We start from the raw sequence: 12,521 nt of genomic DNA on the forward strand, positions 1-12,521 counted from the left end.
ATTCTGGAGTCCTTGGATCACAGGCAGTATTCACAGATTCATAGAAAAAAAAATAATAATAGCTGCCTCTATTCAGCACTACTTCTTGGCTAGTCTAGGCTTTATTTCATCTTCAATCCATTAAAAAATTTATCAACAACAAACCTTGCAAACTGGGCATTATTTCTTTTTTCTTATGCTGTGTTTGAAGCTCAGAAACATTAAGCATCATCTCTAAGACCACACAGGTGCTAATGGCAGAAACTAGCTGAATGTTTTCCAGATACATTAAGGATTATTTGGACTTATTCCCCTAATTTTATACAAGAGATAATGAAATTTAGAGCACGGAGATTTAGGCAAAATAAAATAGTGAGTGTGAAGTGTTAAGCTGTGGATTTTTAATACAACCAACTCTGATGATTCAGGATGACTGAAGGGAAAGTTACTTTGATGGTTACCTTCTTAACGGCCAGGAAAAATGTCTTTTTTTTTTTTTTTAAACAGGCATTAGTGGTGATACAGGCTAGACATTTAATCAATATTTGTGAATGAAAAGACAATATATAAAATTGAAAACAGAAGAATAGAGAAGTCAATTTATATTTGGTTTAAAAGCACATGGTTTTCCTCAGCAATTTGTGTTATCAGGAAACGGTATCTTCTTTAGGATCACCACAGCCAGTTTGCCTTTATTTATTTAAATTTTAACGCTATAGTCAAAATTGGAGCCAGATATATGTTGCTGGAAGCCAGTTGAAGATGCAAAATGTCAAATACCCACTACGTACAGCCAGGTCATAAGTCTCAAAGTGATCTTCCCTACTCTTGAGGCTCAAAGCCCACTTCTTCAGGGAATCCCAATTCCTTTCATAACCAATCTGTTGGCAAATCCAGATTCCCATTGATGGATAAGATGTGGCGGGAAGAGATGAAGGCTTGCCAGTGGGGAAAATGTGGTACCCCTTACCAGTCATCAGACAGAAGCCAGCTCTAGTGAACCATTCTCACACTCGATTGCTAAGGTACTCAAGGTATATCTCAAAGCTAATAATACACCCAAATTGAAGTAATACTTAGCAAAACTGACTCAGCTTAGCAGAAGTGGCTCCAAGTTTGGGGTATCCTTGCTCCCCAGTGTGAGGGCAGACTGCTTTCATGTCAGACATGTCTACCTGTCAGGTTAGGTGGGGAAAATACTTACTTAGCAATGAGGCATAAGCTGACCTTCAGGGATACCAGCAGAGAGTCTGCCACGCAACACTGGAGAGAAAAGCCCTTCCTTCCACACCGACAGCCAGGAATGCCATTTTCTTGTTTGATGAGTGCAAATCTTTTCACTTCTACCCAAAAGCACTGGAGCCTGACTATACAGCCTGACTTTCCCCTGAGCTGAGCAGGCTAAAAAGACTGGCATGAGTTTAACAAACAAGATCAATTTAGGCAAGTGGCATCATCAGCAAATGGAATATAAAGTTAATTGCTTCACCAGCGGAAAAAGAGCTTCAGCAGCTTTCTTCAACAGTAGGGTTGGGCAGGCCTCATGTGCCTTGAAGCTCCTCAATCACCAATAGTTACAGGTCAGGGGGTCTGTCTCTAAAAGCTATTTTTCAGTGTGACATTAATACTTTATGAATAGGCCAGTACACCACACTGTATTTGTAAGAGGGACTGAGTGGTGGGATAAACAGGCACTTAACTTCTTAGTAAAAGCAGAAGGATGAAAAACACAAAAAGTAAAATATTTTTAAAAATTCTTGTAATATGCAGAGCATAATTATCTCACATCTACTGTCAATAATCAGAAAATAAAAAAAAATCATGTAGGGTAATGCAACGAAAAGTGATACTTTGTACATCCTTTGTCCTGTTACCTGCTTTTTGAGTATCTGCTTGGTTCTGGGTACATTAATCTGATTAATGGGAATTTTGTTTATTTTTATTTTTTATTTATCTTTAAAAATTTATTTTTATTTTTTTAAATTCATCTGATTAACATGAATTTTTACAACTGATTAGGCTCATCCAGTTAAGGACGACTGGGATGCAGTTCACTATGTTGTGTATGCCGTCAACAGAATCGTCAACAAAATTTAGAAAGCAGAAACTGTATTATATAATTGTGTGAGAAGGAAATAGGGAGGATGCCTCTCTAGTTCACAGTGTTGGCTGCTAGAAGAAAACAAACTTCTTCTTTTTTTTTTTTTACGTGAAAGTTGGGAAAATAGGACATACAAGTCATCTAGACACAAAGGGAGTGGAACTCATCAATTTTTGGCACACAATTCACTTAGAATTCTCCATCAATTAACGACAACACAATATGAAATAAAATGAATTGGTTTCTTCTAATCAGCTGAATTACAAGGTCAGAACTCTAAATTATTGCTTTGTTGTTTGAGCTGCAAATTATTGGTGAAAGGCTATTTTTATGCATTTATTTAATCTCTGCATATACTTTTCTCATTGCTATCAAAAATGCTGTGATGCAAATATTTATTGCAATCCAATATGTATAGATTACATATTTTTTCATTCTAAAGCTTAGAGATGCTTTCAAACTCTGAACTAACCAATATTCTGCCAATATGAAAATAAAATCATGTCCAAACTGCACATTCAAATCTGAAACATCAATGGATAATAAAGATGTGTAATTCTATACATAAAAGTATTGGATACTGAAAACTCAATTTAGTATTTTAAATTCACAGTAACTTTTACTTTTATCAAATAAAAGCCCGGGAGAGAAAAATATGTTATATCCTAGCACACACAAGACTATTTAATAAGTGTAATAATAACCCCACCTGTCATTGATTGAGGTTTTTTTCTTTTTTTAACAGGGGGTCTTGTTCTGTCACTGAGGAGGCTGGAGTGCAGTGGTGCAATCATGGCTTGCTGCAGCCTCAACCTCCTGGGCTCAAGTAATACTTCCACCTTAGCCTCCCCAGTAGCTGGGACTACAGACGTGCTACCACATCATGTTAATGTTTCTTTTGTTGAGATGAAGTTTCACTATGTAAACCAGGCTGATTTTGAACTCCTGGCCTCAAGTGTGCATCTCACCTTGGCCTCCCAAAGCACTGGGATTACAGGCACGACCCACTGTGCCTGGTCAATTGAGCATTTTCTAAGCAGTTCACACTGGGGATGGGCACTAAGGCAATTCATTAAAATATAGGACCTAGATCTTGCTTTTATGAAGTCAAAATACAGGTAATAGAAGAAACAGTAAAATGACCCTAACAGCATTTCCTGTAGACATGCATTTAGCAAGGAAGTACACATGTTGGTTTGACATTCAGAATGAAGCTACCAGGTAACTATGACAATGCACACACTACTGGTAAGAAAACTGAGGGCCAGTGGAACCAACACAAAGCAAAAAGCTATAAGAACCTTCTCTCCAGATTTATCTTACTGTTCTCCAACTCATCGCTGTGACGCCCTTCACTTGTCTGTTCTGGATTTCTTTAATGCACAATGCTTTCAGTTTTTGCTTGAACTTCTGTTCAAAATGTTCCCTCTGCTTCCAGATACAGCTCAAATATCCCCTCCTTAGAAAAGGAAGCCTTTCTTGATCATTCACGCCAGGTTGGCCTCTTCTTTTAAATGCTTAGCACATAACAAAATCTGTAATTTCCTATTTATTTCCAAGAATATTTGATTAATGTCTTTTTCTCCCACTAGATTGTAAGTTCCCCAAAAGGCACAGGCTGCACGTGTTACACTCTTCAAACATCTCCAGCACTTGGTGAAGTGCAGAGCACATAGTAGGTACCCAGTCAACATTGGTGGAAAGAATGATGTAGCAGCTATTTGCTGACACAGCCAAAACTGGAACAGAAACAGGCCTTTCCACTGTGCCAATTTACCTATATTGTGTATTTCTCATCTATATTATCCAAAACCATTTACCATCTTGTATTATGCAACAAAATAAGAAAAACTAAGCTCTGATCTTGATGTCTAATGATTCAATGTTGGTTCATTCACTCACTCATTCATTCATTTGTTCATCATGTATTCAACAAATATCTGTTGACCACATACTCTGTGCTAGGCACTGTTCTAAGTACCTGGGATACAACAGTGTACAAAATAGATACAAATCCTAAGAATGAATAACACTGTGGTCTAAAACATGCTAGTTGACAATTCTGATCCAATTTCTAACTGTCTGATATACATGGCTGCATATATAAGGTTGCATGGCATATTGATGTGCAGACTGATAGACCACTATTAATTAATCTAGATATATTAAATATGAGGCCTGTCTACGAAACGAAATGATGAGGTGAGTATAGAGATAAGCCTTCCATGATGGATGTATTCAAATGACTGGTGCTTTTCAAGAGTCAGGCATTTATTCCACTCACGTTCACCATGGCTCACCATGTAACTAGAATACCTTTTTGACAGTTGCATTCCTGGCTGGTTTATGTGCCACAGAAGAAAACCGAGGTTATTACTATGCAGTTGCTCTGCATGTTTGTGATATCCCCAACTTGTTGATATAACTGATCTTAAGACTATCCAAAAGAATGTCACTAAAGCCCTGATGGTCACTGAAAAACAAGGGTTATCCAAATGTTTAAGGGAAGATCATGATCACTAGAAAAGAGACACCACTTTCCAAAGGGACTAATTTCACAAGAGCAGATACATTGGATAAACACACTTTGGTATATTCCTTTAAAAAGCATACACACACACACACACACACACACACACACACACACACATACATATACATATACACATACATATATATATATTCCAGTAAATAAAAGGCATATATATATATATTCCAGTAAATAATATGTGAAAACAATTCAATATTAGTAAAATGAATGCCAATTAAAATTGTATTCTCAATTAGAAAAGATTAGAGATTTTTTTTTGTAGAGGCAGTTATAGAATTGGCAGTGTTACACACTCCTGAGGGAGATTTGCAAATTATTATACATTTTCAGAAGGGTTAGTTTGTTCACACGGGTATAGAATATGGATTCTCTAAAATGTTCATATACTTTTTTTTTTAACATGTGTAATTGTGCCTTGGGAAAACAATCACATAATTTTGACAAATAATTTTTGGAAAAAAATCAAAATTTTAAATAATGTTTATTTTTAATCATCATAATTCAGAAACAGAATAAGTCAAATGCAGTGCTAATAACAGAAAACAGCATTATGCATTGTAGAAGCAGAAAAAGAAATGTGGGAAAGCCCAGAGGCAGTGGAAAGCAGTGAGATTAAGTTGGAGAGAGGGTTCTTTTAGCTCCCTGCTTTGTGATGGTCCCACTGGCCCTCAGTCTTCTTGCCTGAGAGGCCAGGTGTGGTCACACCTACCTGGTAGATTTATTGTGAATGTCACACATACATGTGTAGTTCCGTGCTGGATGTATGACTCATAGGAAATGGGCAACTAGTTCATTTGTTATTGGACATCTTTAAACCTTTTAACCTTTAAGAATTATAAGTGCATGAAATTATTTGATTCCATAAATGAATGCTCAAAAATGCACACACTGCTTATAAATAACTTGATGCATTGTGTTTATTTTAAAATAGCTAAGATGTGTTTACATTTGCAAGTTAAAGACATTGTAGGTTGAATATCTAGTAGAATAAGTGCATACATGCTCAGAAGCATATACAACGCTATGAACATGCACTACCTATGAGTAATCTGTAATATTTAAGACTTTTTTTTAAAAAGATGTGAAAGAGACTGGCTAGATAATTCCACTTGATTCTGATGCCCCATTTCTGACTATCTGAGTGAGCTGCCACCCAGACATAGCCATATCTAATTATTTTAGCTACTTCTTACAGCATTTACATGAATTGTTTATATACTTTTACCAAGAAATTCACTTGCTAAGAATCTACCTAGAAATATAAGGTGTGTGCACACGGATTTAGGCATAGAGATGTTCATCCCATTGTTATTTATAATAAGAAAACTGCAAGCAAGACTTGCTTGAATTGTTTCAATAAACAAAGCATAAATGTACAATAGAGTAAGCAGAAAAATATTAATATATTTAAATGCATAGCAATAAATAACTGTATAAATGGATACATGATAGATTACTGAGATGGTCTTAGAACAGTAGTTGGTATTTTGAAACATTTTGTTGGTGTATTCTTTTTAACATTGAAATTCTTTTTTTTTTTTTGAGACAGAGTCTCGCTTTGTTGCCCAGGCTGGAGTGCAGTGGCGCTATCTCGGCTCACTAACGCCAGGCTAATTTTTTTATTTTTAGTAGAGACAGGGTTTCACTGAGTTAGCCAGAATGGTCTTGATCTCCTGACCTAGTGGTCCACCCTCCTCGGCCTTCTAAAGTGCTGAGATTACAGGTGTGAGCCACTGTCCCCAGCCTGAAATTCTCTTTTATATGTTTGATATAAACAGAATAATAAGCACTGTTTTGTCTGTTTTTATATAAATCTTTGGGCCTTGGTTTCAAATAAGGTAGTGTGAAGCAGGAAAGGGGCTAAAGGAAGTACATGTTCCTATATTTGGGGAAAATCATTTTTTCCTCTTCTGTGTATGGGAAACATTAAAAGGGGCAATGATAATGCATTTGCGTAACAGAGGGAAGTTTGACTAGTGACTCCTTTAATCATAGGGTAGGATACATGGGAAGGTATGGAGAGAACTGACAAACAAATAGGGTACCACAGCCTGGGAGCTCAGAGTCCCCAGGCAGGCTAGTGGTCAGATTTAGTGAGGTTGGTGGAGGCAAGGAAGAGGAGCACGCATATGTAGGCAGGGGTCGGGGAAAGCAGGGAGGTAAGAGATTCAGCAAAAGTAGTATTAGCTATAGGGTTAAGGAACAGGGGTTATCTGGCAGGCCGTGTGCTCTCCACAACATATGACTGTGATGAAAGATGTGGGTCTCTGCAGGTTCACTGGCTTTACTGTGAAGATGCCTAAGGCGGAATTCTGTCCCAATCAAGATAGGGTCAGAAATTCTGGGATGACCTTATTGGCAGAACAAGGTAAGCGAGGAATAGAGGGAGGCAAGACAGAGCTGTCCAGTAATGAATGGGTTTTCAATGAGAGGAAAAGTGCCTTGGTCTCATCCAACATGGAGCAAAGATATGAGTAGAACCAGTCTGAGAAAATCAGAATATAGGAATCTAAGGATGAGGCAGTTGGATAAGTTCAGATGAAAGATGACCCAAAAATACACTAAGAAGGATTTAGGAGATCTTACAAAAAACTGGCAAAAATCTCTTCATGACCTACAGATATATGGCTGTAGGCTGAGTCTATTGAAACCAACTTAGTTTTTTGTTGTCGTTGATGTGGGGTAGTGAATGGTGTATTGATTCATACTCCTTCCTAATTACCATAATGAAAGTTTCCTCAAAGCTGGGCATGGTTCATGTCATGATGACATGAAAATTATGTGTTCTGGGGTAAGTCTGGCAATGCTAACCCTAAACCTCAGTTCCTTGTTATACAAAGCCTTATTCCTTTTTTTTAATTGAAATATAATAACTGTACATATTTATGGGTACACAGTGATGCTGCAATACATATAATGTATACTGATCAGATCTGGGTAATTAGCATATCCATCATCTCCATCATTAATAATTTCTTTGTTAGGAACACTCAATACACTCCTTGTAGCTATTTGAAACTATATGTTATTGTTAACTATAGTCATCCCACAGTGCTATAGAACACTAGAACTTATTCTTCCTATTTAGCTGCAATTTCGTATCCTTTAACAGATCTCTCCCTATCCCTCCCTTCTTCCACAATTTTTACCTTCTCATATTCTCTGTTCTACTTTTTGTGTCTATGAAGTCACAAATATGTGGCTTACAGAGTTGCCCAGAAAAGGGGCAACAGAGAGTGAAGGACTATGCAGGGAATTTTACAGTCAGGTTTAGAAGTGGTGAATGCGTACCACTGGCTAGAACCCAGTGACTTGGTGAGGCTGGGAAATGCAGTCTTTCTGAGTGCTCAGGAAGACAAATAGGATGGCAGTGGTTTTCAGTGTGCGCTCCCAGATCAATAGCATTGGAATATACTGGGATCTTGTTAGAAATAAAATTCATAGGCTCCAATGAAGACCTACCAGATCAGTAGCTCAGTAATCAGTGTTCCAACAAGCCCTTCTGGCAATTCTAATGTACATTAGAGTTGGAGAACCACCAGGATAAGTAATTATCTAGCCAGTCTCTTTCGCCTGCTTTTTGTTAATTCTTAAATATTACAGATTACTGATAGGTAGTGCATGTTTGTAAAACTATATATTCTTCTGAGTACGTATGCATTTAGTCTACTGGGAATTAAACCTTCAATTTCTACAATGTGCAAATGTAAACACACCTTACCTATTTTAACATGATGCATAAAGATGGTTATAAAAACTGCATGCATTTTTGAGCATTCATTTATGGAGTCAAATAATTTTACGCACTTACAAGCATTTCTTGAAGGTTAAAAGGTTTAAATATGACTGACAATAGTTGAACCTCTTGCAGAAACTCAAGCCAGAGTAGAAATGCAACAACAAATTAAAAGCAGGATTATATAAACGAGATGGGAATAAAACCATGGGACGAAAGCTACATGAAAACCTTAGAGAGAAAGAAAAACTTTGAAAATACAAGGAGCAAAAGATGGTGGGGTCACTGGATGTGAATAATTAGCAAGCTGTGGTCAACATGGGGACCTATCACATGCAGCATATGTTATTATACAATCGTGAACACCATTTAGAGTAAAAACATAAAGGAAAAATACAAAAAGCTGCCATGATTGAAATGGTTCTCTTGACCCATTGGCTGAAACAGTTTCTTTCTTATTAATATGCTCACTGAGGGTGCGTTATTCAAAGCCAAAAGACACAGATACAAAAGCAGCTCAGCCATCATATCCCCATAAACGGAGGCCAGGATGAATCACTAACCAGTATTCAATCACGGACACCTATAAGTTGCTTTCAAAGCTGGAAGACTAGATTCATTAAACGTGTCTCTTAAAACAATCAAGTCGTTCTTCTTTTTGTGGTAAATGTATGTATAGGCAAACTGCCGTAATAGTTCATGAATTATTATTCAGACCTGCTAAAATGGCATCTTACTTTCCATGTGTTGGATATATTTTATTTTTTAATTAGTTTTTAAATTATGAAAGTTTTACAGGCTCCTGAACAAAAGTGAACCATATGAATGAATACAGAATAAAAGTAAACATTCTCCTCTTCTGCATTTCTATACTTCTCAGAAGCAATCACTGCTGCTAATTCTGTATATTATTCTTACAGAAATTTCCTACAGGTAGAGTCCGTGACCAGTATTTCAGAAACATCTCATTTCAAACAGGTATCCTAATAGGCTGTCACAAAGAAGGCAAAGGTAATACACTGAGAAGATGACAGGGAAAACTAAGAAAATTTAAAAAGCTCAGGCTAGGGCCTAGAATAAGCCCAGTATATAAATACACAGATATTAGATTTGGGTAAAACTCTTCACAACATACTCTAGCACCAGATCTTTGAAAATTTTTTGCTGGAACAGATTAAAAGAGCAGAGGACCAGAAAGAGATAAATTAAACCTCCATCTTATTCAGGAGAATTTGGATGCCTTTCAGGGAACAACAGGAAAACCCCCTCCCCTCCAGTTGTTCACTCTTCTTGAATTTTTAAGGTCACATCTTGTATTGTGAACAGTACAATCTTGAATCTGTAGACACATTCATTTAGCCCTTTGCTCATAAATTTATTTATAATGTATTTATTGAGTACGTACTGTGTGACATTAGCTCTGATCTCAAAGAGCTTACAACAGAGCTAGAGAAAACAAGACCAGCATATTTAAAACATTTGGAGAATAACAAGAGATGATATATAATAAAGGGCTAAACTGAATATAATTAAGTATCAGCCTGCATGGTGCCATGAGCAACACTTAATTAAATCCAGGACATAATCCATGTCCTGGTTCTAAGAAAAGAGTCTCCTACAATCTCTTACTTTCCACTGTAACTAATACCTGGAGTTCAGTCCAATAATGCAATTTAGCAATGGCTATATTTCCATGCTTAAAAGGGAACTCTGTTGATCTTGAAATGTGTATGTGTGTTTAAAAGTGTCTATTTAATTTTGGGGGGAGGAAAGGTAGCTTTAATTGCACTTGGTGATCAAGCCTTCAAACTTAATACTTTTGGGACAAAGATAACATAGGCTCATATAATCCAGAGAGAAGCCCGAGAAATGAGTAAGACCAATCCTTTACCTCCAGGTGGGATAGAGCCTCTGATCTATTATCTAGGCAAAAAGTTAAAGTGAAATTCTCATATGTCTTTCCTCCCAGCATACATTAAATCAAAGCGCAACTAGGCATCTGGTATTGAAGCACTATAAAGCCATATGTGATAGTCACTAATACAAAATGCCTGGAAGGAAATTCAGTTAATACATATGGCTTTACATTTATAAATGAAGATTCATCCATCATCAAAGACCCAAAATGCTCACTGCCATCACATTAAAAGGAACTTACAAAAGATATCTGGTTTCATTTGAGTATCATTCCCTTTAACACAGGAAAGCAAGAAAAGGATATGTGTGCATTTCCTGGACTTGATTTGGAGCATGCAACACATTATACAAAGGGATTGAAGGGCCCGAGGTCTCTTTGACACATTGTGCCAATTTCATGTCAGAGACAACTTAAGTTGTAGAGTCTTCAGATGAATAATACTTATGCATCCTGCTAAAGTTATAAACATTACTGAAGTTTCTTATAAACAAGAACAACAACCGTATGTTAGCGACAAATAGAAGACAGCTCTGGAATGGAATCCTGTGGTGATATTGCAAATGCTCTATGGCTTCCTTTACCGGAAGAGAGAACATGCAGGCCATATTCTACTCTACAAATCTGATTAGAGAAGGCATTACCAAGAGCATTTGTTTCAGAATTATATGATTCACAAAAGAGAAAGAGGAAACAAAATCCTCCTCTGCCCTCCTTGTTGGCAGGACATTCTTAGGATCTCAAAAAGAAAGATTCTTTCCCATCTAATTTTGACCTTTTCTGTTTGGCAGACGTTGACTTTCTTTTTTTTTTTTTTTTTTTTCTGCCTGTGTTTCTAATGGAGCCTGAAATTAACATGGCTTTTTGTTTAGCTCCTAATTTGTGTACCGCCATCATCAATGTTGTCAGGATAGTTCTGGGAATAGAGTTTGTTTACTGCTTCTCTTGAGCTCAGCAAAGGAAGAAATGCAGAAGACTCTTCTACTCATCCAATTCGTTTCAATTCCTCTTCCTTTCACAGAAATGGCCTTAGCTAAGCAGGCAATGACCTCTGCACTGTTGGCTATAAAAGCCAACAACCATCTTCAAGTGCTTATCCTTGATGACATTTATGGGCTGCTTTTGACACAGCTGAGTATTTCCTGACTCCCTTCTACTCTCTGTTCACACGGTACCCAGAAATTGAGCCTTCCTAGCTATCTCCATCCTTCAAAGGACCTTTTGTGGGCCAGGGTTCTCTGCTCTTCTCCTATTCTTTCATGACGCTACCTATCCCAAGTCTTCAGGGGCTCCCTATGAAGAGAGGACACTCGATTCTTTCTGAACTTTTTATTTTGCCTCTGCTTTTTCACACTAAGTTACGCTTATGCTTCATGGTCATATCAAGCTCAATTTGGGAAATGGGGAGATAATATTTCTTCTGTGAGAAAGTGTTTTGAAATATCACAACAATTTTTAGAAATGGAGATGGGTGTTGCTTCGGTTTTTAAGTCTTCCTAGTCTTTTGATCTCACTGCTTTGTCCATTTGACAGCTTCTGTTATTTCATTACCCACATTCATCTTCTCCAGGAGGGATTTTCAATCAGTAAATACATTTGAAAAGCACAAGAACCTCTTTTTAAAAAATGATTTACCTTTTAAAACTTAAAAAAAATATATTAGTTCAACCTTTTAAAAATGTACAGTTCAGGCCGGGTTGTAGTGGCTCACGCCTGTAATCCCAGCACTTTGGGAGGCCAAGGCAGGTGCGTCAGTTGAGATCAGGAGTTCAAGACCAGCCTGGTCAACATCATGAAATCCCACTTCTCCTAAAAATACAAAAATTAAGCAGGCATGTTGGTGGGTGTCTATAATCCCAGCTACTCAGGAGGCTGAGGCACAAAAATTCCTTGAACCTGGGAGACAGAGGTTGCAGTGAGCTAAGACTGTGCCCCTGCACTCCAGCCTGGGCAAGACTAATACATTTAAAAAAAATAGTATAGTTCAGTGGCTTTAAGTATGTTCACAGTGTTGTGCAAGCATCATTGCTATCCCTTTTCAGGACTTTTTCACCCCAGGTGGAAACTCTGAACCCATTAAATAATTTTTCTCCATTGCTCTCTACCCTCCAGCTCCAGACAAGCTCTATTTTACTTTCTCTTTCTATCAATTTGCCTAACCTAGGTACCTCATATAAATCAAATCATATAATATTTATCCTTTTGTGTCTGGTTTATTTCACTTAGCATGTTTCCAAAA

General features: G+C 37.3%; 1 protein-coding gene across 2 annotated transcripts in view; it reads right to left on the reverse strand.

Annotated features, from left to right (window-relative positions):
• The window catches only part of SAMD12 (sterile alpha motif domain containing 12), a 418,645-nt gene that overhangs the window by 97,414 nt on the left and 308,710 nt on the right, over nucleotides 1-12,521 (reverse strand). The window lies entirely within an intron of this gene.

This window comes from Sapajus apella, unplaced genomic scaffold (genome assembly GCF_009761245.1).
Source record: "Sapajus apella isolate SASKATOON/1434 unplaced genomic scaffold, GSC_monkey_1.0 scaffold3, whole genome shotgun sequence".
Classification (NCBI taxonomy): domain Eukaryota; kingdom Metazoa; phylum Chordata; class Mammalia; order Primates; family Cebidae; genus Sapajus; species Sapajus apella.